Genomic DNA, 27,284 nt, shown 5'->3' with positions numbered 1-27,284 from the left:
ACAGAATGATACATGGGTTAGAAAAGGGACTCAAAGGGGCACCTGGGTGGCTCAGTGGATTAAAGCCTCTGCCTTCGGCTCAGGTCATGATCCTGGGGTCCTGGGGTCGAGCCCCGTGTCTGCTCGGCGGGCAGCCTGCTTCCTCCTCTCTCTCTGCCTGCTTCTCTGCCTACTTGTGATCTCTGTCTGTCAAATAAATAAATAAATAATAAAAATTAAAATTAAAAAAAAGAAAAAAAAAAGAAAAGGGACTCAAAGAAGATGAAGGTCTATCTGGCAAAATATTTTTATAATAGTATTTGTAGAGAATATTATAAAAACTACACACAAGGGGTGCCTGGGTGGCTCAGTGGGTTAAAGCCTCTGCTTTCGGCTCAGGTCATGATCCCAGGGTTCTGGGATCGAGCCCCACATCGGGCTCTCTGCTCAGCAGGGAGCCTGCTTCCTCCTCTCTCTCTGTCTGCCTCTCTGCCTACTTGTGATCTCTGTCTGTCAAATAAATAAATAAATCTTAAAAAAAAAACTGCACACAATACTTTTCCCCAACACAAAATGTCACTTAAATGTGACATTTGGTTTCTAGGATGCCAAAAATTGCCCCTTTTTGGTGTAGAGAGTGAGGAGTCATTGTGTGTGTATGGAGAGAGCTTGCTGCTAGGAGTCGGTTGACCTGGCTTCTAACTTGTTTTTCCACGGGCATGACGTGTGACCTTGGTCAAGTCAAATCACTTCCCTGGACTTTGAGATCTTTTCCTGCAAAATAGGAACGTTGAACCGCATGATTTCTAAAGTACCTCACTGTTCCATATGTCTCTGCTAATGGGAAGACACATGGTTCATAACCTTATAATGTTTACCTGGTTCAGTAGCACTATTTTCTAATTTCTGGATATCACTGTAAACGTTTTCTGATTTGCGATAGGTAGTTTTTTTTTAAGATTTTATTTTCTTATTTGAGAGAAAGAGAGAGAACACAAGAAGGCGGAGCAGCAGAGGGAAGGAGAGAAGCAGAGTCCCTGCTGAGCTGGGAGCCAAATGCGGGGCTCGATCCAGAACCCTGAGATCATGACCTGGGCTGAAGGCAGACGCTTCACCAAGTGAGCCACCCTGGCACCCCATGCTAGGTAGTTGTAGACAAAGTTCATTTAATACCTAATAAAGTGTGCTTGCATGACAGGAGGTAGATACAATACACACAATGATATCAAACCTTATTATTTGTGTATTAGATCAAGCTGATCTGCCGACATTCATGGTGTCACCTAGGGAGTGATTTATAAAGTCAGTGTGCCCCATTGAAACATCTCTGCCTTTTCCAGATATTACTTTATTGAATACTTGGGTTCTGCTGAGGGCGAATGCTGAAAAGTATTGTCTTTTCAGTGTTAATATTTGCAGTACAGCACAGTTCCCATAGGTAGGAATGATTGTCTGATACTGTTAGCATCACCCTTGTGATCTCACGTGGGCTCCTATGATTGTAATGATTTGGATTTGAAAAGACAGTTGGGTTTGGCTGGCAAGATCCCCACTTGATTTTTTCCATATACGGTTCTTTGTCTGGCTCCTTGGAAGCCGTGTGGTATACTATGTGTAGCTGGAATGCCTTCTGCTCCTGGCATCCAGGTTTTTGACTGTGTCTTTGCATTGTCGGCGGGAGGACTGGAGAGTTAATATGCTGTGTTGCCTGAAGGAATAAAAGCACAAATTATTTTTGCAATCAAAAATCATCAGAAGGGGTTTATTACAAATTATAACAGAGAGAAAAGCGGACACCAAAAAGAGATTTTTATCTTTGCTTTTTGTCTCAATACCTTGCTGAGGTTTTTCAGCCTTTAATGAAGAAGGAAAAAGTAGGTCTCTTTAAACCCATGCATCTGAATTTTATCTGGTTCCTAAGATTCCCCCTGCCCATGTGCGCTTTTTTTTTTTTGCTTTGCCTGACCAGCTCAAGGACGTCGAGATTTCTCTTTGTAAGATAGGCTATAAAGGATCCTGGGCACATTTAAGTATGTGAAATTCAGCTACATTCATTGGTGTTCTTTCAAAAGAAGAGAGGAGTCTGTACACAGCTTTCTAATCACAGTTGGCCTGTCTGTCTACTTGCTTGTGACTGACCCTTGTATCTGTGGGAATGTTGTCGTTTAAGGAGGGTGCTGTCTCCAGTGTTGGACACCTCTGTGTTCCCACCACTTTTGGGTTTCCTACTAGAATGCAGTTGCCTTTCAGTTATGGGTTTCAGGCAGGATGCTCTTGGGATCTGCATAGAATTTTCCTGATAGTCCCCTTTGAGTCATTAGAAGTTGTACATTGTGGGCCTCTTACTTATGTTTTGGGAGCAAAGAGACCTCCCATTTGCAATCCCAAGGGTTTATGGCACACATCTATGAAAATGGTCCTGTGACAGCCAGATCAATGTATGGTGAGTGCCATCTAGGCCAAGTGCCTGGGAAGAGGAAGACCCTGCCCTATGGAAGAAAGCCAGGAATTCTAAAGGTTGCTATTCCTTTGAGCAGAAAGGATCCGGAAAATGATTTTCCCATTGTTTTCATTTGCGTAGGTGTTGGGCATGTGCTGGTGCCAAACAGTGTTCTACGATTGGCTTGCTGCCATCCCAGCTGCCCTGGAGGACCACATCTTTAGGTATAGAGGCAGGGCCGAGGGAGGCCAACCGGAGGCCCTGTTCATTGGTGCTTTGTGTTTCAATTACTGGACAGACCCTAATTCTTCCAAAGTTGCAGTGGGGACGGGTGATCTTTGCGACCCCACGTGAAACATGGTACTGGTTATCTTCAGCATGAATGGCTTAGCGTACTGCATTTTTGGCCTCCTCTGGGGGGAGCACAACATTGACAGCATTCTTTTTACATTGTTGCTAGAATCTTGGAGCTGGAAGAGCTCTTAAAAGTCATCTATTCCACTCACCCACCCCCATCTGATGCCCCAGCTCCTTCTACAACCAAATTGTCATCCTTGCCTACGCATGATGCTCTCAGAGACAGAGGCCTCAAGAACACATTCCATATACTGAGTTGAAACTTTCTTCCCTATTGTTCCCATCCATCAGTGTTAGCAGGGCTTCTCGGAATTGCACAAAAGAAGGCTTCTTATTCTGCAGAATGCCAGCCTGTCAGAGCTGTGTGTGACACCCAACTCCCACTCTCTCTCGTCTGGTTTGAGTCCTTTTCCACTGACGTCCCTTCTAAAGAAGTAGAGAAGAAGAAAGAAGAATGAAAGGATGCCTTCCAGATAACAGGAGAAGGGCGTTCCTTTCCTTGCGGGGCAGAATGTGTTTGGTTCACCTGAATCCCAGAAAGGGGGGGCATGAGGAGTGGCACAGACCTTCCCTCCAATAGCATGTTTTCAATTTTTTCTCTCCCTTTTGGTCCTTCTGATGGAAATAAGCTCGGGTTCTTCTGTATTGCTCTTAACAAAATTCAGAGATGGTCTCACTTGTACTGATTGTCTTCTTCCTCTTTATACTCTATTTTGATTTACCAATGCAGTCCCAAGACCCTGTGTGTTCTACTGATGGCCTGGCCACATTGGCGACTCCTCTAATCCACAGGTCCCCACATTGCTTCTAAATTCCTTTGCTGTGCTCGTGAAGGTAGTTCTGTTGACCCAAGTCAGGACCCTACATTTATAACTCTTTAATTTCATACAGTTAGAAATTCCATTGCTACCGTGTGTTGAGATCTGTTTGTCCTGGCCAGATTGAGACACCGTCAGCCAGCACATCTTTAGTACTTCTGGCTTCACCCATGGGCCTCTCTTGCTTCTGATGGACAGTCATTACCACATTCAGAAACTTTCCCTGTTACCTAATCAGGTTGGTGTCCTGAACTGACACGGGCTTTTGTGGCAGGTGGGCTGGTGATCATTAGGAAATACTGTGCTTAGTCTCCTTCTCTTTTTTTTTTCCCCTCCCTCCTTCCTTTTCTTTTCTTTTCTTTTCTTTTCTTTCTTTCTTTCTTTCTTTCTTTCTTTCTTTCTTTCTTTCTTTCTTTCTTTCTTTCTTTCTTCTTTCATCCTTCCTTCCTTTTCTTTTCTTTTCTTTTTTTTTGCTTTTTTGGTACTCAGATTTCCTCACAGAGACCTGGTGTGATCTAGAATGGCATTTGTAGCCACCGCCGTTCAATCAGATCAGCAAGAGAGAGTTTAGCTAAGCACTACTGCTTGGCAAATGGAATCTCCAAATGCCACATCAGCAGAAGAAGTGTTGACCTCCACAGACTCTGGAGAACCAGGTGGAGGGGCGGTGGGGGGGGGCGGGAAATAGGATGACTTAATGTTTACTCGGCAAAAGACAAAATGCATTCCCTCCCAGCACTATTCTTAGATGGAGATGGAGGATCACTGGAAATGGTGGCCAGGACCTGCTGTCTCTGTTGTGATCTGTTTTAAGGAAAACTTTCTTGCCTCGTCCTGATTTCTGCATCAGGCTGAGCAATGCTCCAGTTGCTGGCTTAATGACCAAATTGTCTCCACTGCTAATCAAGATCATCAGACTCTCATTTCAGCTTTCAATTATGTTATAGCCCACGAACAAATGATGTGAGATGAGCTTGGTGTAAGGATCCTACTAAGGCAGTTTTGATATCTTATTTATTGGGTATCCTTAGAGAATGAGCTCTTCCCCTTGAGTGAAATGAACAGATAATGGAAATGTTTTGCTTCCAAGGGCCAAATGTGCAATTTTGGTTCCTAAGTCATAGAGTAGAGGTCAGCCATCCTGTTTCCATTCTATGACACATGAGCCAAGAATGGCTTTTACAATTTTATTTGGCTGAAAAAAGTTGAAAGAAGATTTCTGATCATGTAAAAGCTACATGAAATTTGAATTTCAGTGTCCATATACAAAGGATTATTAGAACAGAAGTCACACCTATGTTTCTATATGTCCTCTGCTGCTTTTTTGAAATAAAGGCTGTGCTGAGTACCCACAAAGCCTAAAGACGTTTACTATGTGGACCTTTACAGGAAAAGCTTGCCAAAGCCTGGTCTGGAGCATAGATTTTGTACAGGACTCTTCATTTTGTGACTTTTAATCCGTGGGGGCTAGGAAAATAAACTTTTTATGAATAACATCTTTAATATGAGATTTCTGGTATCCGAATGTGGGCTCAAAGAAGGAACTATGAAGAGTTTTCAACTACTAAATAAGACATTTAATACTATATATAAAATCACAGACTTAAAGCTGGAAGGAATATTCTAAGAAGCTCAGTGAAGTTGCCGGACTGGATGTTTCTGGATTCTTTCTATGCAGACTTAATAACCTCTTAATCTAGGGTTGTATAGTAACTTCTGATATCCAAGGCATTTTAAAAATGTTTTAAATTTCTTTTCAGTGTTCCAGGATTCGTTGTTTATGCACCACACCCAGTGCTCCATATCCAAGGCATTTTAAAGGATTGCCTCCTTCCTCTAGATCTTAAGAGTTGTTCCATTAGTCACATTCATTCAACAGGATTCTTATATACATTCTGTATGCCATTCAGTCAGTGTGGAGACCTTTGCTAGAGCTTTTTCTAGATATGGAATTTGTTTGGGGGGGCTTCTATCTCAGTTTCTTTGCGATGAATCTGATGCTAAGTTTTGTTGTTCTTTTCTTGGCTTATGGCTAGCTATCTGCTTCATATATGTAGAGGAATTAGAAGTTTGAACTATCAGCTGCAATGGAAGGATGCTTTTATACACACATATACAATTTTTGATTTAAATTAAACTATTTAAAAATTTTTAAATTTTAAGTAGTCTCCACACCCAACATGGGACTTGAACTCGAGAACCTAAGGTTAAGAATCACATGCTCTACCGACTGAGCCAGCCGGGTGCCTCTAAAATGACTTTTAATTGGGAGAATGTCCCTGAGATTTCTTTATATATTTTTATCCTCAGGTTTAGATTCCTCAGTAATTGAACTCATCCTTGAAGTCAATCTGTATAAATCTATGTCTGTATTTATATCTATCTTCATATATGTCTATATAGATAAAGTACAATTACACACACATAAAATTGTACATATTATAATTCTATATATTATGTATAGAATTATAATATGTACAATTTTATGTGTGTGTAATTGTATTTTGTCTATATAGACATATATGAAGATAGATATATATGTGTGTGTATGTGTGTGTATATATATACACACATGTATATGTGTGTATACACACTTATATAAATTACACACAAATATAAATTACACAGATATATATACACACATATATATGTGTGTGTATATATATCTGTGTATAATATGTGTAATAATAATGTGTATATATATATATATATATATCTGTGTAATTTATATTTGTTTTCCCCTCAGGAACTGGGTTTAAACCCCAGAGAGACTATTATAGCACCCAGAATGTTCTATTTCCATTGTTCATTTACATGCAAAGACTATAACTTATTTCCTTTGTATTCTCAGTATTCAGACAGTGCTCAGCAAGTAGTAGATGCCCATTAAATGCTTTTCGAATTGAACTAAGTTGACTTTAATTGAAAGAATATCCTTGAAGTTTATTCACATACATAATTTTTATCCCTTGAATTAGATTAATCAGGGATTGAGACTCATCCTGTGAAAATCTTTCTGAACTTCTACCAGTACAGTCAAGGGCAGGTGTGTGTTTGATCTGCATTAGGCAGGTGGGTGTTGATTTCACTTTTGGGGTCTGTATGGTAAAGAGAGGGGCCAGAGGAGTGAGTAAAGAGTGGTTGGTTGAGGAATCGGTTCCCCCACTCCCACCCTGGGGACAGCTACCCTGGCTGGGTACCCCATCTGGAAGTGGAGAGGAAGGTCAAGTCATTAGTGGAGCTAAGACAAATGAGAGAGGAAGAGAAAGGGACTAATTGGTTGAAGAAGGCAGACCCTTCGTAAAATTTAGATCCAGTCCTTGGGTTCAACATTTGCTTACTCTGTTAGAAGAGAAGTGTCATGATTGTACCTGGAGATCAAGACCCGGAGTCCAGAAGGATCGTGGAAGGTTCAGGTTGGAAGAGGCCTTGGAGCCCGTTTTTCAGCCCCCTAGTGCAGGGGTTTTTAAGCTGGTTAGTCCATGGGTTCCCTGAAAAAGCTAGGTGTCTGCTTATACCTTTCTCTGGAGAGAGAAGTCAGAGCTTTCATTATTTTCTGGGAGGAGTCGAGGACACAACCCCCATCCCCAAAAGGTGAAAAACCCCTCTCTAGAAGATTATGTGAACGCTCCACAGGGACCCTGATAAACAGTGATTGAACAATCTCCTTTAAACTTCTCAGTGATGGCAAATGTACAGTTTCCTGAGCCTGTTCCATGGGGCTTGGGAAGCAGTTCTTCCTCACATTGAGGAGTAGTTTATCTCTGTGTAACTCTCCCCCAATTCATTTTATTGGTTTTGTTTCTGCCTCCGGAAGCAACTGAAAAGAAGTCCGCCCGCCTCTTCCGTGCTGTAGGCTTTGAATATAAGAAGTTTGTATGCCTTCCTCAAGGTGACTTTCCTTAAAAAAAGAACCTGTCCAAACTCTTGTCATTTACCTGCGGCTTCCAGGCACTTCTCCATGTTGCTTGTTTGGTCCAGTTTTCAGTGTCCCTTGTAATGTTATGGCATCTAGAACTGAAGGTAGCATTCCATGGGTGTTTTGACCAGCCCAAGTTAGAATACAACCGCCACCCCATTGTTCTAGACAATATATTTCTATTAATACCTACTCAATTCACCTTCGTGACGGCCACTTCATACTACTGATTCTTGAGAAGGATTTGCCAGCACATACTTCGACCTGTTGGTAGGTTTGGCTTATGGGTCTGTTTATACCCACTGCTTAGATTAAAAAAAAAAAATGCATCCCATTGATGCCCAAATTGGGGCAGTTGAACACTGAAGGGCAAACACTGAAACCCATGTGAGGGGTACAGTGTTTAGTAAGAATGTTCAGCCATGAAAATGCATAAGTGATGTATTTATTATACTATCAACTCTTCATTTTTAAAGGAATTTTTAGCATTTTTAATTGGAAAGTTCTAGGGATGCAGGGGTCAACATCACTTCAGGTAACATGCAGGACTTTTAATGGGTATAATCATGGTGAGGAAGTCCTTGTGGTAGACAATGCTCACTCGTCCTTTATTAAATGAGGAAGGCACTGTGAGCCAGGTAGGAGGTGGGTATCCTCCCCCCACACACACCTGTCTACAGATGTCAAAAACGGCCACCGCCGTTAGGGTCTGCCTGGAACTGGATTGAGCCAAGAAGCCCACGTGGCGCCGTGTGTACACACACTGCTGGCAGGGTAAGGCAGAGGATCCTTGCACCGGCGTGAGGTGACTCTGCTCCTTAGAGAAACAGAATGGTTTCTCTGTGTTCTTTCCTTGTAAGTGCATTGCTCTTAAATCATTAGCTGCAGATCCACACACCTGTGACAGGGCCGGAGAGCTTCCTGTGCTGCCAAATCTATAATGAATGGCGGGTAAGGACAGGGCAGATCTAATCAGCCCGGGTGCGAAAGGACCCTTGGGAATAGAGTCACCAGGATCTGAATCCTGCGGTGGCTGTCCCCGTGGGATGCACTGATTACCAGTGAGCGTGTTCAGAGCTGTCTGCGTCTTCCTTGGCAGAGACATCGGCCCCAGCACGTGGGGAGAGGGGACACAGGGCAGGCCAGCCTCGAAGGGCTCTTTCCTCTCTACCCTGCTCTCTTGGGGGTCGCTGGGAATAAAAAGGAAAAAAGAAGAATATGAATATATATATATATATATATATATATATATATATACACACATATGAATATATATATATATATTCATTCCTGATAGTTTGGCAAAACATTTAATTAAAGCTGGTCATGAAAAGTCACCGCAGCTGCGCAGTGCATTGGAGCCAGCAGGAGTTAGACTTAACATATTTAAAGGTACTTGCTTGCAAGCTGTTTGGTGATTAGGGACCAATCTGCAGAACGTGGCAAGTAAATAAATAAAACCACGAGTGTGAAAAATGAACGTGCTGAAGTTAGGCTGCGTATAATTGCGACAAAACCCCCCGCTGAGCCTCTGTGGTCCCCACAGGGGACCTCCTTGGGGAGCGTCGGCCAGCCTGGGCTGTTGGCTCTGGCTCTGCATGGAATGCCCGAGAAGGCCGTGTCTGGCTGCTGGCAAGCTGTGGGTTGAGAGCATGTGTTCATCCAAAACGGGTTGATGGCGTGACCAGATTTATCCAGTGTTTCTGGGTTTGCCCCTGAATATAAACAAAACCTCTAAGTGCATTGGGTTGAGTTTTCCCAACCTTTGATTGTGTGTGTTCAGTCGCAGGTCTTCCTAGCTGGTGTCCGACCCAGGGGTGAGTGTGGCCAGTGGTTTCACCATCTGTGTCTATGAAAATACTCGACAAAAGGTAGAACCATTATGGTAGGCCTATAGATGGTAAGAACAAGCTGATGTCATTTAAAAAATTAAAACAAAAAACCTGTGCTTTGTGGGGAAAAAAAAATCAATAAAGCTTTTTTTTTTTTTTTTTTTTTTTTGGTCTTAATAAAACCTGACACGGGGTTGCTTGCCTCTTTTGCTTTTCAGCTGGCTGTTTGGATATCAAGTTAAACACAAGCCTGCTTCCGAGAATCATGTACATGGGGCAGCCAGTGTCCCTTCAGTTTGCTCTTTAAAAAACAAGAAATCCCTTTTACCCATTTTTCCCAACCCTCTGGCAACCATCAGTTTCTTTGTATTTATGGGTGTGTTTCTACGGTTTTATTTGTTTGTTTGTTTGTTTGTTTTTTCGATTCCACGTAGAAGTGAAATCCTATATTTCACTGTCTTTCTCTGTCTGACTTAATTTACTTAGCATAATGCTCTCTAGTTCCCGCCACATTGTCACAAATGGCAAGATCTCATTCTTCTTGATGGCTGGTATTCCTTTATAGACACATACAATATTCCATTATACATAATTATATATAATTAGACATACATCTCACAACTCCTCCATCCATTCACCTGTTGACGGGCACCGAGTTTGCCGCCCTATCTTGGCTATGGTAAATAATGCTGCCATAAACATAGGGACACAGATACTTTTTGAGTTAACATTTTCTTTGGGTAAATACCCACTCGTGGAATTAACTTCAGTTTGCTCTTAGTTTTATGGAGAGCTTCATTGCCAACAAGAAGGCTCCTAGGCCAGTCCTGATAATGAACTTCATGACCAGCAGTGCCTCCATGCCCTTGAACTCCATAACCAGTATCCTGCCTGTGGTTGCCTACAGAAAGATCAGAGGTTCCTCCATTGCCCAGTTCAATAACTATTAAGAATATGCAAAAGATGTTAGGGGGATGCCGGAGAAGTATTTGCAGGTTAAGGCCCAAGGATGGCACCACCAAGCAATATTTATGCTGATTATAGATACTTCCTTGATCTGGGGGAAAAAGAAACCAAACAAACTCCAGATAAGAAGAGCAGTCTCACTGGAGACCTTTGGAGAAATGAGCAATAAATCTAATAGGCTTCTTTGGAACTCTCCAAGAGCTGGTAAATCACAAGTTTCTACCATGGCTCTCTGTAAGAGGACTGGCTCATTATTTTTTGTAAATATAACTTAGGGACTGAATTTCTTTCCAAGTATGCAATCTGGTGAGTGTGTGAAATCATGTGATTTTATTTCCCCTGTTAGGGCTTTCACATCGTTTATAACTAGAACCTAAGAGCAACTTTCTTGCACTTCAAAAAAAAAAAAAAAATGAAGCTCTGTAAGCCTATCGCTTTCTCCTGACCCGCTGCAGTTTTAAAATTGCTTTGGGATTTTTATGAACCATCCCTGTGAAGTTCATAAAAAACAAACATGGTTTGCATTCTGTATGAGGGTGAAATAGAAAATGTTCAACATAACCGTTTTATTATTAAGAACAGGGGGCATCCAGCTAGATGGAAGGCTAAGTCCAGATATTTATGCATGTTGGTGCCTGCGTGTATATATTAGAATTGGCTTCAGTTCCTAGTCGTGGCCGGATAAGGGCACAATGGCTATAGAAACTAGGCAGACAGGACGGGGGCGGGGGATGGGGGTGTGGGGAGTCGGGGAAAGGCAAGGGAAGGAGAACAGGAGACTTAAGCTGAGATTTCACAAGCCCCCCCCCATTTAATCCTCCCAGTGCCCTTGCAATGTATACACGTTAAAAATTCCAATAATATGAATAAAAAATGGTGGGGTACTTTTTTTTTTTTTTAAGAGAGAAAGGGAAAGAGAGAGACACCAACCAAGAAAAGGAGGAGGAGAAGATAGAGGAGGAAGGAAGGAAGTTTTCAAAACTTCTGGACTTTTGGGAACCTGCATTATTTATCTCAGTATTCTGAGTCCTCCCTCGCCTGACTCAATCCAGCTATTAAAGCAGTTGGATTTTTGTGGGTATTAAGGTGGATAAGAACTAAGAGACACTTAGGGCACCTGGCGGGCTCAGTCAGAAGAGCATGCAACTCTTGATCTCGGGGCTGTGAGTTCGAGCCCCATGTTGGGTATAGAGATGACTTAGAAAAAACTTAAAAAACAAAACAAAATGAAGAACTAAGACATGTTTCATGGTCAGGAGCAAAGGGACCGGGTCCCGTTCACAGCTCTCATTAACCCTACAGAAGCTCTCGTCTAAGGTGGTTATAACACTTCCGAGGGTTCTATTTTGTCTCCTCCTATTCTGGCTCCAGACCATTATTTTTTCGAACAACTCTTCCTTACTGTAGACAACAGTTAATGGTGGTAAGAGGTTGGATGCTCTTTACCCTTAACTTATCACCTACAACTACATTTTTCAGCTAATGGGTGCTCGCTTCGGCAGCACATATACTAAAATTAGAACGATACAGAGAAGATTAGCATGGCCCCTGTGCAAGGATGACACGCAAATTCGTGAAGCGTTCCATTTTTCAGCTAATGGTTTAGAAATCCAGGATCACTTTTTTCACATTTAGTTTTGACTCAGAAACAAACAAATCTTTTTGCATTCTTTTGAAAGGAATATATGTGATTTGGGAATTTCTGTAAGCCGTTTCTTAGTGGGGGAAAAAGTAAAATCCAAGTTAAAATGATAAGACAGTAAGTTCAGGGTTGCCAAGTGGAGCCTAATTTCAGTTCCTATATTCTAATTTCTAATTCCATGTCCTAGGAGCCAAAGCTCCCTTCGACTACTCCTTTAATCCAGGCCTATCACTTGGGATCTCATAGCTCCCTTGTTTGCAAACACCATCTGGCAAAACCCAGAGTGTCGCTAATGACCTACATGCTTTTGGATACGGAGAAACCAGGGGATAGTTCCCCAAATCTCATTGGATGAGTGACATTTTCGAAAACAGCACTGATGACTCTGCCTGGCAGGGAAAGGGGGGGGGAGGGAAGGGGAGACACAGATTGTATCCGGGGAGAGAGGAAAAGTGTGTTGTGAAGCTTTGCTGTAGGCTTTCCAGAATCTGGCGAAGTGGGATGGGTGTTCACAGAAGAGTAAGATGGTGAAAGAACTTGTGATAATTAAAATGATGCTTTTGTGTAAGTGTGGAAGAATACAGCCACGAAAGCATAATTAGGGCAAAATTTGCTGCACTGGACCAGATCACCCCTTGATGACTCTTAAGTGTGCCAGTGCCATAGTTTTTTTGGTGAGGAGAAAAAACATGGATACCATGTCTGTTTGTATACTCATGTTAATAGTTGGCAGCAAAGCTATTATTTAAACAATAAATCCATACAGCATAGGACTGGATCAGATACCACACTGAGTAAGGCCAGCCATTCTGGCCACCTCATTCTTGAGTGAGGGATTCAAGGCTACTTCCTGGAACTCGATGATAGTGAAGCCAGACTTTCTGTAGTCTGCTAACTTGCCTGCATTCTGTGGTCACACTGGCCAGGAGTCAATATTCAGTTAGAAACACCTATCCAAGAAGGCTGGAGGCCATTTTGGATTCATCCTCCCAATTCTGGACGTAATGGAGCAGGATCGGGAAGGAGTGTGAACAGCATCTATTTACACACATGCAGGGCTTTGCTGTTTTCCTGGACAGCCCTTTTCCCCGCATTTCCGGGAGGAACTACTGGAATCACAAATCACAATTTGCAGCTCGCCCTGGGTAATGAGTCATTGGATGGAATTTCATTTGGTAGATTTAAAGAGAGTTAGTGTTGATCTATGAAGCCAGATGATTTAAGAAATTGAAGCAGTAACAAGTAAATTGCTTTTCTCTTGTACTGCAAAATGCTTTCTAGGCGTTTTTGGCTTTTCTTTTTAAAATGGATTTATAATACCATTTCTCTCCACCTCAAGGCTCAAGTAAACCTCTTTGCTCTGATGAATCCTAAATGGCTCCTCATTTCCCACAAACAGATTGTCCAATAGAGTTTTTAATATCTCGTTTTAGATGGCAAGAGCTGGAATTTTTAATTCCATAGGAAACACAGATGAATATACATTTCTTTTTAGAGGCTTTATTTCTTCTGACTTACCTCATGAAAAAAATGATGCATGGCCAAGTTCATGTTTCTCAGTCTAATAATCAAGACTTGCCACTAACCAACACTCACTTGCCTTTATTTATTTGTTTCTCCGGCAAGTAATAGGGAGGGTGTGGAATGTGCCACTGGATGGGCTAGCTATTTAGAGGGGATGCGGGGGAAAAATAAACTCAGGTGCGGCATTGAAGCTTCTCAGAGGCCACTGGGCAAGACTGACACACCAGTGGCCACTTACTGTAAACTATGTCAAAGCCGCATTGAGGTGAGGGAGGCTGGAAAGGAAAAGTTCTCTGCCCGGGAGGTGGAGAGACCACAGAAGTTCCAAAATGGCCTTTTCCCCCAAAATGGTCTTCATAAATTCTCTTTCTGTCTCTCCCCTCATGGATACATGCCCCTTCTTCCAGCCACCTCCAAAGTACTCAGTCTAGGACCCTGGAGAGTCAGCCATGGCCAGGGACACATTGCAATTTATACAGAAAAAAAAAGGGGGTGGGGAGAGAGAGAGCTCTACATTCACTGTTTTAATGTCACAAAAACTCCACAGAAGGGCAGCCAACCTGGTCTTGAGCTCACTGAGGACAGGGACTGTGGGAATCTGTCGCCACAGAGCCCAGCAAAGGTTCGCCGATGGTTGATGTCCAGCACACCTTCCAAGCTGCTGGAAGAAATAAAGTGCCATGAGAGTGCGGAGGGCAGGGCCAGCTCACCCGACACAGGCGACCCTGGAGCTGTGCTGAAGAACCTATAGGGCTTCATGAGATCTAGAACTGGAAAGACAGGGGCAGGTCAGGGCCCTTGCTGCTAGACTGTAGGAGGCGTCAAATCGGGAGAGTCAAATGAATATAGCAGGTGTCTTCTCAGTCTGGTTCTCTAAACCACAGGGGCCAGTTGGTGAGTCTGGAGCTGGGCGGCTACTGGGGGACACATGGATGTACCAGAATGAAATGCACACTGCTACATCTAGGGAGCTAGGGAGCGAAGGAGTCCTCCATGGGTGTGGAAGGAACCAGGCGCTGTCCTTCCCTGGCTGTGTTCCGAGGCAGGGCGGGCGCCCTCTGCAGGTTGGATGTGATGCAAGCCGCGCTCCACCCTTTTTCTGTTGCACCGCTTGGTCTCTGCAGCTTTACATCTCATACGTATTTTCCACTGCGGTGGCCTTTGTAAGACATAAGGTGAACAAACTGCTTATTAAGGTAAGACAATGGAGGCCCCGTTTTAAAAAGGTTAAGATGTACTTGCAAGTGTCAGTGCATCCCGGGAATCATTAACAGTGTACGGAATGCACAACCTGGTATTTTCCAAAGGCCACACTAACCTTTTCAAGCATGGAGCAGGCTAAAAGGAATGGATTTCTCCACCATTTGATGAGCAAAGAAATCTTTTAAATGCTTATTTTTATTTGCCCGCTGAAAATCATCTCTGGGGAACTCAACACGGGGAAATGAATCCTGAACATTTTAGCAACTCACTTAAAATACCATTAGAAAGCACTTGGGTTATTAAAAGCGGAAAACAAAGGATGAGGAGCCCTCTGGTGCTAATCACACCTAGAGAGAGAGAGCGAGAGCCACCTCTGCCCTCCTGTTTGCCAAAAATGTCTTTGAATTTAAACTCTCCATTGTTAAGGAGAGACGCTCCCGTTTTGCCAGACCTTTTTTTTTTTTCCTTTTAAGTACACCCACTTTTCCACGTAATTGGCTCAACACTGCTATTTGCATAATTGTCATATTTTTCTGCTTCCAGAGAGGTCTGTTCAGCGTAAAGGTGAACTACAAAGCTTTGACAAAGCGCACATTTACGCGTGATGAGCAATTCTCCAATCGTGAGGAAAACTGTATCATTTCCATTGAGTTTATCTTACATTTGGAAACCAAGTACTCAAAACGGATTGCCCCCTGAGCCACGTTTAACCCGCTTTCCTTCGGTGTGGCCAAAGAGCAATTTCCCGAGACTTGGGTCTGCCAATCATGTCGTTACTGTGGGCCCCGACTTTATCAATGAAGGCATTTTTCTTGAAGCTGGGGTTTTGCAGTAAAATTTGTTAGTTGGACTTCAGCAAGTCCCATCACAGGTAGCTACGAGGTCTGAGACAAATCTGTTAACCTCTCATAGTCTTGGTTTGTTGAAGTGTAAAATGGAGAGAGCTTTCAGTCACAGACGTGCGGGGCGGCCCTGTGTAAGGAAAGTAGAGTGCCTGGGTCTTGGGACATAAGAGGCGTTCTAGTAAATAGGTGATCGTGCCTTTCCCTTCTCTTTCATAGCAACTAGGTGGCATTTAAATGAATCAGAGGACTTGAACTTCGGAATGGGGAAGGCGTGGATTGGAATTCTGTCTCTGCCCTTTTTGGGCGATGGTAGGGGAGGGGAACACAGTAGGCTGTGTGACCTGGGCCAATTACTGAGCAGGGGAACCTCAAGTTCTTTATCTGCCCGATGGGGGTAGATAATAGAAATGTGTAACTTCGAGTTTGTGTTGTGAGGATTAAATGAGATAGTGCTTATAAAAACATGTCCCTGCTCGGTGAGTGTTTCCTGCAGTTGGTATTAAGATATCTTTAATGGCAGTCATTATGGGTTTTGGATTACTGCAGAGGATGACCCGAAAACTCAGCCCCTCCCCCGATTCACTGGTTTTTTTGTTCCATCAGTTTTCATATTCAGCGAGAGCAGAATGTGCAGCTTGCTCTCCTGCGAATGCTTCTGGAAGCCTCTTGCCTGCTTCCTTCCTGAGTGGGGACTAGATTCTTCAGGTTTCCTGATTGCCGTGTGCTTCTGGCTGCAGCCTGACGGTATCAGATTGCAGAGCGGAACCGAGGACTGGTATTCCGACTGTGATAGTGATCAGATTGGGACGATAACAGGATACCAGGCCTCCAGCATCTGACAGCTTGTCACATGGGGCACTTTTGAGCCCTAGTTTCCCCTTGACAAGGTTAGCCACTCATGCCACGGGTTCCGTGGGCAGAATTCTAGCTGAGCCATAAAGCCTGACAGAGAGGGAGAAATAGAGGCTGGCGGAAAGGCTGGCGTTGCCCTCGAGTAGCAGGTGGGGACTGGAATTCACCAGAATGAATCCCCAACCAATTGTTTTTGTGCAGGGACAGGGTAGCTTAAACTGATCAGAACAAAGAGAAGTGGAAAGTATCTGAATTTCCAGTAACAACTCGTTGAATATATTACCATAAATCTACTTGTCGGACTATTATGCAATCATTGTTTTGTAAACGAAAACTTGGTAATTAGGAAATGCACGTTAGAATGTGAGCTGAAAAAAAAAACCATACAAATATATAGTATTGTTAGAAACTGAAACCAATACAACAATGGGCAAATCTACAGAGATGAGGAGGGTTAAGCTGGGTAGGATGGACAATGGGTAGGGGTTGCAGGGTTTCTTTTGGGCACCATGTGAATGCTTTAATATCGGCTGTCTGTGGCGAGGGTTGCATGTATCCACGAATATACTGAAGAACACTGAATGGTACATTTTATTTTATTTTGAGAGTGATTTGTTTATTTATTTCACCGGAAGTTCAGATGATGCATTATTTTCAGGTGTACAGCGTAGGGATTCGATGAGTCTACACGTTATGCTGTGCTCACGAGTGTAGCCGCCATCTGTCACCGTGTGTCACTATCACAGTGCCGCTGACTATATGCCCTGTGCTGTCCCTTTTATCTCTGTGTCTTCGGATTGGTACATTTTAAATGGGCAAGTTGTATGTTAATGCAAGTTATATCTCGATAAAGCTGTTAACAAAAACAGCACCAACAAACCTGAACAAAAGTCGAGATATAGAATGAAAAGATATTTCCCAGGAGGCTAGCCATGGATATGATTTGGTGGTGAATTGTGGCTGGTCTTTTTTCTACATTTTCTTTTATTTTCCATAGTGATCACATGTATACTTCACCATTTTATAATGAAAAACCTATTTAAAGGGCAAATAAATAAGTGTGAATTAGTATCAACTTTTTTAGCTCACAGAATTTAAAATATCGATGATAAAATATAAGGGATGAAAATTATTTTTACACTAAATGAACATTTAACATAAACTGTATGGCCCCGTGTACTTTGGATTAAATGTCAATGCTCAGCCTTTTCATTAATATTTTAGCTTATAATAAAATTGTCAAACATAATGGTGGATACAAAGCACAAGACATAAATATTGGAAAGAGTAGAAGTCAGTGATAAATAACAAAATCTTAATAACTTTTTCTCAGAATTGATGTCCATCATGGTTTAGATTTAGAGCTTTTGGAAGTTTTAGAATGTAAAATAAAAATTATCTTTGTAAGTATAGGGGACGAAACAGCTTTTTCTTTACCCTCTGAGGTTCTGTTCCTGGGACCTGCAAATTAGACTGACCAGAAGACAGACAAACAGGAGCAGAGGCATACAGATTTTATTTGATGTTACTATTTTATTTTTTAAAAAATAAGGGGGCATAGGGGGCCTTTGGAGAAAAGAAATAAAGACCCAAAGAGGTGGTTAAACCCAGGCGCTTATGTGCCATTTCAGCACAGGGTGATATACTTGTGGAGAATTGGCAAGACAAAGGAAAAGAGGTTTGGACATCTAGGGGGGGTTACATTATGGGAAGGTAAATATATGGGGCAAACTTAAGGACGGTAAGTTTATTTCGATTAGGTTTGTGGTACAGACCCACCTCAGAGCTGACTTTGTCTCCAGTGATAATCTTGCCTCCTCTTCCTGGTACAGGAGCATGGAGAGAGAACCCTTTCACGACATGGAATCGATGCCCTGCTTTTAGGCAGAAAGCGGGACGGTAGAGAGCTCCTTCCGTGTCTACTGTGTCTTCAGCTCAATATAATCCTTCTATATCAAAGTGGCGCTTTTTGGGGTGGCGTATTCAGATCCCATTCACAGTCAGTGCATCCCAAATTTACATGCAGGAGCTTAAAATCCATTTTCTAAATTTAAGTAAGAATTGTATTAGCTTTTATTTAAACACTCAAGTAAGTGATCTTCAGCTGATTCGTACTTAAGTTTGGGGGGGAAGATGAGCTTCTTCTGAACAATGTGATCAAATCCAGTCTTCCCGCTGAAGTTTGATTCTGAAGGGTCGTGATCCCCGGGCTCTCCCTCCCCTTCCCATGGTAACACATTAGTATCCCTTGTCTCCTATAATTTTGTCTTCTTTGGCCTCGCCATACATAAAGCTTTTGGTGGGTCTACGGTTTCTTCAGTTAAATAACTCTAGTCCTAAAATGTGTGGCGAGAAGAGAATGTGCACAGCGATCAGATTTATACGTCACCAGACCCTTTTCCACATTACTGCCATGCTTTTTATACTTAAAGGCAAGGAACAGCTGCCTCGCTCTACTTTGGTGTCCAACTCAGCTGTTCCGTATTCATCCTGTGCTTTAAGCATCTGTTGACAGGTGGGAAAGCTCATGTGAAGAGAAGCATTGTTGCCTTGGGTGGCTTCTGCCTGAGACGGGCCTGACCCCTTTGTTTGCCCCTGGAACAGAACGTGTGCGTTCCTCCCAGCCCTCAAGTACAGCTGTTGGGAGACATTTTAGTAGATGAGAACCATTTCTGAAGCCTCTTGGTTCTGAGAACCAAGGAGCAGGGTCCAGAATGTGGCTGGACAAGGCCTGTCTCAGTGGCTGGACCTCACTAAGGGGGAGCCAGCTGGACCTCACTAAGGGGGAGCCACTAAGGGGGATGCCTTCCCCAATAGAGCCTTTCCTCCTGAATCCCCTATTGTTTTCCATTTTGTACCAGAGAATCTGGAAGCTGAAATGTTCTTTTGTTGGAACCCTTCCTTTTTACAGAGGAAGAGACTGCTGTCCAGTTCAGCAAAGTGTCTTGCTTTCAACTGAGTCAGGTGGTGGCATTTTGTCTGGCTCTCTATATAATAACATCACCATATCTCTGAGTGGTCTCTTGGCCGCTTATTGTCAGATTCTGGAAATATCTCATGTTTATGATTTTGTCCTTAATCTGGTGTACTGAAATTACAGATTGGTTACCGGGTTTATAGTGAAGTTAAGAGACGTAAAAGGAAGAAAAGTTCTGGAAAAATGAAAATTCTGGGGTGCCTGGGTGACTCAGTGGGTTAAGCCTCTCTGCCTTCGGCTCAGGTCATGATCTCAGGGTCCTGGGATCGAGTCCCGCATCGGGCTCTCTGCTCAGCGGGGATCCTGCGTCCCCCTCTCTCTCTGCCTGCCTCTCTGCCTACTTGTGATCTCTCTGTCAAATAAACAAATAAAATCTTCTTTTAAAAAAAAAAAAAGAAAATCCCGAGAAGTTTCTCTACACTTATTCTTCAAAATCTTTAAAATAAAACCATATAACCCCCAGTATCCTCCTCTCCCCCGCGCCTTCTACTGATTGTCTTCTGCACACATAACCATTCCCATGTGTCGAATTCCCCATACTTAAAAAAGTGTAAGTGGATTCATGGGATTTATGTATTCGCTGGAGGTAAAATGCCCCGGAAATGTCTGCATTGGGTGTAAAACCTTGGGCCCGGGGATCTGACTAGTGACTTTTTAAAAACAATTTTAATTTCAGTTAGTTAACATACAGCGTTCTATCAGTTTCAGGTGTATAATATAGTGATTCAAAACTTCCATGCATGGCCTGGTGCTCATCACAGCAAGTCACCCCCATCCCCCTTTTTCCTGTCTCCCACCCACCTCCCCTCTGGTAACCAGTAGTTTGTTCTCTGGAGTTAAGAGTCTGTTTCTTGATTTGTGTCTCTTTTCTTCTCTTTGCTTGTTTTGTTTCTTAAATTCTGCATATGAGTGAAATCATGGTATTCGTGTTTTCTGATTACTTATTTTGCTTAACATTACACTCTCTAGCTCCATCCATTTCATTGAAAATGGCAAAATTTCTTTCTTTTTATGGCTGAATAATATTTCTCTCTCTCTCTCTCTCTGTGTGTGTGTGTGTGTGTGTGTGTGTGTGTGTGTGTGTATGTCTCATATATACCATTCATCAGTTGATGGACATTTGGGCTAATTGCCTACTTTGGCTCTTGTAAGGAATGCTGTTATGAATATTGGGGTGCATGTATACCTTTGAATTAGTGTTTTTATATTCTTTGGGTAAATACCTAGTAGGACAATTGCTGGGTCAGAGGGTAGCTCTATTTTTAACTTTTTGAGGATCCTCCATACTGTTTTCCACAGTGACTGCACCAGTTTGCATTCCCACCAATGGTATAAGAGGGTTCATTTTTCCCCACATCCTCACCAACACTTGTTTTTTGCATTTTTTTTATTTTAGCTATTCTGACCGGAGTGAGGTGATATGTCTTGTGGTTTTGACTTGGATTTCCCTAATGGTAAATGATGATGAACATCTTTTCATGTGTCTGTTGGCCATCTGGATGTCATCTTTGGAGAGATGTCTGTTCATGTCTTCTGCCCATTTTTTAATTGGTTTATTTGTTTTTTGGGTGTTGAGTTGTATCAGTTCTTTATATATTTTGGATACTAACCCTTTATGAGACACGTCATTTGCAAATATCCTCCTCCATTCTGTAGGTTGCCTTTTAGTTCTATTGATTTTTTTTTCCTTTGCTGTGCAGAAGCTTTTTATTTTGATGTAGTCCCAGTAGTTTATTTTTGCTTTTGTTTCCCTTGTCTCAGGAGACGTACATAGGGGGAAAAAGTTGCTATGGCCGATGTCAAAGACGTTGCTGCCTGTGTTCTAGGATTTTTATGGTTTCAGGTCTCATATTTAGGTCTTTAATCCATTTTGAATTTGTATTTGTGTACAGTGTAAGAAAGTGGTTCGGTTTCTTTCTTTTGCATGCTGCTGTTCAGTTTTCCCAACACCATTTGTTGAAGAGACTAATGATTTTTTTCAAGAGCAGGGTTTTTTACAGAGTCCAAGTCTTCAATCTTGTAACCGGACCATCAACCCCAGTGACAGCCCACTTTGAAGGAGGCCTCATAAAGACAGGGTTCAGGCTCTCTCTAATGGCCTTAGCTAATGGAAAACCTAGAGGGGAAAAGTGAAATCGTCCTCAAACTTCATGCAGGTAGAAAGGAGAAAAATCTCGAGAAGTTTGGAGAAGTGACAGGAATTTCAAAATCTTGGTTTGAAATGCAAGAAGTAGTAGAGAATGATGAGAAACACCTGAAGATGCTTGCTTTTATTACAGGCAATGGAATAAAAATGTGAGTTTCAATTTGCTTGCCTCTGGATCACTCACCAACCAGAATAAATCAAGACCAGATCAGAATTTTGTAGGAAATGCAGGGATCTGAAGGACACAGCTGGTCAGCTGAGGCTTTACCTTTGTGCTCATTACTGCTTGGAGTCAGTGGGTCTCTGGTCTCATATCCAGGCTCGCCAGGCCTGTGTGATCTGGAAGATCCAGAAACTTCTCTACACATCTTCATTTTTACATTGTCTCTGCCTCAGATTTTGATGTTTTTATGTAAAAGTGCTCTGGAAAATATGGAAAACCATGGTACTAACATAAGAAGGTCCAGGTAGGGTGTGGTATTACCTTGGGAAGCATAATTTTGTTAAGCTAAGGTTCATCTCTCTGGCTGGTGCCCTTGGGAAGAGCGGAGCCATCTTGAGAACCCTAGGTTCCCCATCCCTTGAGTTCTGGGGGAAAATAGTATTGTTACATTTCATAGAAAACACAGACACTAGGCATGTTGTGCACAGATACAAACGATTCCAAGACAACCTTAGGACAGAGGCTCGTAAAAGACACCATCTGCCATTCCATGATCATGACCTAGATGTTGCTGTAATTGTGGGGTGTTTTTCCCTCTTTTTTGTTCCCTGTGTTTCTTTGGTCAGGACCAGTTATCATGTACAAATGAGGTGTTATATCCTGCTTCTTAAACCTGATATCTACAGAAAAGGTCTAGTGTCTCACAAGCAAGTACATCTTCTATTCATTTATCTGTCTGACCATCAGCCTGCACATAGTTTCTCTCATGTTTCAGTTTATTTCCTTAGGAGAGACACCCGGAAACTGGATTACTGCATCAGAGGATCAGAATCTATTTTGAGACTCCTGATACATCGTGGCGAATTGCTTTCTGATAGCTCTGTGCCAGTGGACATGGCTGGCAGCAGCCAGGCCTGAGTCTCCCTTTAGACCCGTCCATGGGCTCCTTTAATAATTTAAAAAAAAATTCCCTTTTAAACAAGATATTACTGTCATACAGGAAAGTGCGCAAAGCTTCACTGAATTATTACATGTATCCATTTGTGTAAATACTACCCAGATCAAGTTTTTAGATTTAGACATGTGATATTTCCATCTACCCTGGAAGGGCCCCTCTTGCCCCAGGTAGTATCTATACCTCCTCTCTGAGGTCATCATGGTTTCTAATAGTCCCTCATTTAAAAAAAAAAAAGATTTTATTTATATGTGAGAGAGAAAGAGAGATAGACCGAGGGCACCAGCACAAGCAGGGGGAAGGGCAGAGGGAAAGGAACAAGCAGGCTCCCTGCTCAGGGAGCCCGATGCAGGTCTCGATCCCAGGACCCTGAGATCATGACCTGAGCCAAAGGCAGATGCTTAACCGACTGAGCCACCCAGATGCCCCAAAGTCCCTCATTTTTGAGAGATTTCAGAGAGTTTCTCCTCTCTTCTGAAGTGACTTGATAGGTGATCTCTGAGGGAAGATCGTCATGTCCTTAGAGCCACCCAAACTTCTGTCTCCTCCCGTTGGCAGGCCCATGGTTTAGCTTATTCTGTGAGTTTAACTTATTCTATGCTTCGCTTGTCCAGCATCACTTTGGGACTGTACATAACAGATCCCCTACCCACTCCCCCACTCCCCCACCCCCCCAGGGAATGAACAGCGCCACTGCCATCTGTTCTGAATCATGTGAGGTAGCAGGTAGGGGTGATGAAGAAGGTGTGTTACAGAAATAAAGCAGGAGTGATGCTGACTTTAAAAGAAACAATCCCCCCCCATCCTCCTGGCTGTCTGTTTCCTTAAAACAGAGGGCGTGTGAAGTGCTTGCTTTGCAAATCTTGCAATGCTTTGCCATTGCACTTTGGACTGAAATCCCTAGGAAATAAATTTAAAATGGAGTCTCCTAGGAGGAGTCGGATTGGCTGAAGAAATGGTATCTTTGTGTGGGTCAGTCCAGCTTCAAATGTGCATTCAGAGAGAGAATACTCACTTGCTGAGACTAATTGGTCATTTTGCTGTTGGTTGTAATGAAAATTATGGCTTTTCTTTTTCTGTGGGAGCTTCATTCAGCTACCTTTGTTTTTACAGAGGTGGATTGGCTCGTCATGGGTTAACAAGCACCTGAAATCTTCTCTAGTAGCAAAAGAGAGAGATCAGTCTCAAGGTTAGGAACTTCATAGGCTAAATTTGGGGGGCTCAACAGTGGTGGCAGGTCTAAATCCAGGTGTCTGTGTCAGAAACCAAGAGATCTAAGCCCAACGTAAACGATGAGAGAGGGAGGGAACAATGATGGAGTGTCTCCAATGGACCAAGTACGATGCTGGGAACTATCATGTGCAGTAACTCATTTAAGATTCACGATAGGATAGTATGGATATCATCCACTTTGGCTGATAAGAACATTGAAACCCATCCAAAGTCTCGCAGCTACATTTCTTTTTTGCCACTTCCTCTCTTCCCACCAATGATATGTCCCAAGATGCACATTATTCTGTATTCCTTCTCCCTCTCAACCTTCTTGTCCTTCGCTGTAACACCTTGTGCCATAACGAACGGTCTCTTGTCTTATGTGTTCTGCCCCTTCAGGGTCAGCTCTAGCTTCGATTCCCCCGTGTAGCCTTCTCTGACACTGTGGACCATGAGAAGCCCATGAGCATATGACCATTGGGTGTCAGAGCTCTATCTGATGTCATTTATAGCCCTTTAGCACCTGGAGAAGTTGCAGGCACACAGCATTCAATTAGCAGGCTTCAATAATTCTGTGCTGAAGACGAGGTTCTGATTCAGAAGGCTGCTTGTATAGCCTCGGTGGGCACGAAGGTACAAATGGTCTTCCTGAATGTACCAAGAGCTCCTGAGTGATTGCTGACCCATGGAAGCTCCTTAGTTCCCCAGCTACTGCCTTAAAATCAATGTCATTATCCAACACTGATCACTCAGGTTTTCCTTTGCCATCCTCTCCACTTGCATGTGTAAACCACTTGACCATATTTTATTTTAGTATTTCACCAGGGAGCTTTTAAGCTTCTTAATTAATAACAAAAACATTTCAAGCAGGAAAGAGATGGTCTGACCATAATGCAGCCCTTTACCACGTACCCTGCAGACAGATCCCCATCTGGCACACGCATTGGGAGCTCCCATTCTCCAAGGACCAGAGAACAGTTCACACCTATGGCGCTAGATCAAAATAGACATGAAATTCAAACACTAGCAGGTTGTTATAGGTGTTCTCTGAAAAGAACAGTGGTAAAATAATTAGTGCATCTAATTATCTGTGTGTTCACTTGCTTTATATTTTCAAAAGGCCTTAGCCATGCTATATGATCGAAATATAACATGTGCCACATATATAACTTTAAATTTTCTATTAGTTGCATTAAAAAATGTTAAAAGGGGGGTGCCTGGCTGGCTTGGTCACTAGAGCAGGTGACTTGAGCCTCACATTGGGTGACGAGTTTATTTGAATACACACACACACACACACACACACACACACACACACATATATATATACACAAAATTTTTTTATTGTATATCATGTGTCTAAGATTTTTTAAAAATTTAAAAAGACACATGTGAAAAGAGAAACATGTGGAATTGACTTTAATACTCTATTTTATTTAACTTAATACATCCAAAATATTATCATTTCAACATATAAGTAAGATAAGAGATATGTTACTTTCTTTTCATTTTTGTATTAAGTCTTGGAAATCATATGTGCAGTTTATACTTTTAGCACATGTTCTGGACTGGTTACATTTCAAGTGCCCAATAGACATCCGTATGTGGTGACTGGCTACCATATTGGATAGCACGGGCCTGAAGAAACTTCTAGTGGAAACTTTCCTGTAAAGATGGAGCTGGGTTTCTCCATAGGCAAATAAAAAAGCCCAATGTATTTATTGGACTCCATGCTCTATGCTTGACACTGAAGGGTGAGCCAGAGGACAACAGTCAGCCTCTGCCATCGTAAGAGTCATGTGTGAAAACTGGAGCCATTTTTGTCTGTTAATTATGTATCCGACCACAAGACAGTTTTGTGATTAGTTCTCAAACAAGTGATTTAGTAGTAGAGGACTGTGTGTTTAGAGGAAAAAAAACAATCCTTGCTAGTTGAAGTGGTCAGGGATATTTCATGGAAGACATGGAAGACAAAGAGTTCAGGCTCTGGGTACACCTCAAGCAATGGTGTAGGGTTGGTTAAGTACTGGAAGCATTGGAAAGACAGGGAGTAGATTAACTTGGCTGTATGGGGAGATGTCTAAGATGCTTCAGTTAATAACATGGTGAGAATAAGAAGAGCAACTATGGGGCGCCTGGGTAATGCAGTAGGTTAAAGCCCCTGCCTTCGGCTCAGGTCATGATCCCAGGGTTCTAGGATGGAGCCCTGCATCAGGCTCTCTGCTCAGCGGGGAGCCTGCTTCCCCCTCTCTCTCTGCCTACCTCTCTGCTTGCTTGTGATCTCTGTCTGTCAAATAAATAAATAAAATATTAAAAAAAAGAAGAAGATCAATTAAGTTTTGAGTATTTAAGGGTCAGTTCCTCTACTGAGTGCTTTCTATGTATTATGTCATTGAATCTTAAAATGGAGAAGCCTGAATCTCTAGAGAGATTGACGGGCTTGTCCAAGTCACATGTCTAGAAAGTTGGCAGAGCAAAATTTTGAATCTAAATCGATCTGAGCCCAGAGTGTTCACCTTAACCATTAGCAGTTATGTTCCTAAGACTGCTGGGGGGGCAGTGATGTGTGTGCTTTGTGTGATGGGAGGCCCCCACCTTGACATACGGTGGACGAGCTCTAGGCCGAAGATTCCTTGCAGTGTCTCTTCAGAAGAGATCCTAATGGGCCCGGTTTGTATGATGTCTCTGTTGTTGACTGGTGCCATTAAACACAGGTTTTCATAAGCCAATGTCTTATTAGTTGGCTTACTTCTTTCTTTCTCAATGCTTCAAGGTCATCCTAGAATACTGGGATCACTTTTAGGTCAATGCTCTGATCTTACAGAAAGAGGAAAGAGGCCCAGAGAAGAAGGACTTGTTCTGAGTTACACAGTTTTAGACATGGTGGAGCTGGGGCCTTCATCTTGGTTCTTTCCACTCAGAGAGCTATGCTAATGTTTTCTAAAGGTCTCAATAGAAAGCAACATATTCAGATTAGGAAGTGTACTTCAATTACTCTGAGTAATTGTTTTAGCTGTCTGTGGTTCTTTAACAATTGAAAAACTTTATCATAGGTGATAGGTATACCTGAATTGAGAGAAGGACTTCAGCAACGACCACGATAAAATGAGTTTCTGGCAAGTGGACACTATAGTCTTATGAATTTTGATAAAATCAGGGTGTCCTTCAAATGGGAAAAAAGTTGACCCTGCTGAATGGAATAAAATTGGGCTTATGAATGTAGCAAATCTTTAAAATTCACGTTCAAAAGAAAAGCATTGACTTTTTCAATGAAAACTTTACTCTGCATGTGGTTCCAGTTAGAGAACAAATCATAGAGTAAAACAAAAACAAAAAACAAAAAACAAAAAACTTAGAGTTAACAACAACAAAAAAACCCAACTCAGATGATGAGAGAGTGGTTTCTGGCTGGTGTGCCAGCTGGCTTCCTTACTGGACAAACTGCTCATAGAGT

The 27,284-nt window shown here is 42.4% G+C and overlaps 1 protein-coding gene and 1 non-coding gene across 7 annotated transcripts in view; both read left to right on the top strand.

Annotated features, from left to right (window-relative positions):
• HS6ST2 (heparan sulfate 6-O-sulfotransferase 2) overlaps positions 1–27,284 on the top strand; it is a 280,230-nt gene that overhangs the window by 75,691 nt on the left and 177,255 nt on the right. The gene's annotated exons all lie outside the window — the stretch shown is intronic.
• LOC116583748 lies at positions 11,798–11,904 on the top strand. The gene has a single exon (XR_004282862.1). It is a non-coding gene; the product is annotated as a U6 spliceosomal RNA (small nuclear RNA).

The sequence above is a fragment of the Mustela erminea genome, chromosome X (assembly GCF_009829155.1).
Source record: "Mustela erminea isolate mMusErm1 chromosome X, mMusErm1.Pri, whole genome shotgun sequence".
In the NCBI taxonomy this organism is placed as follows: domain Eukaryota; kingdom Metazoa; phylum Chordata; class Mammalia; order Carnivora; family Mustelidae; genus Mustela; species Mustela erminea.
This window is presented reverse-complemented; position numbering and strand designations above follow the sequence as displayed.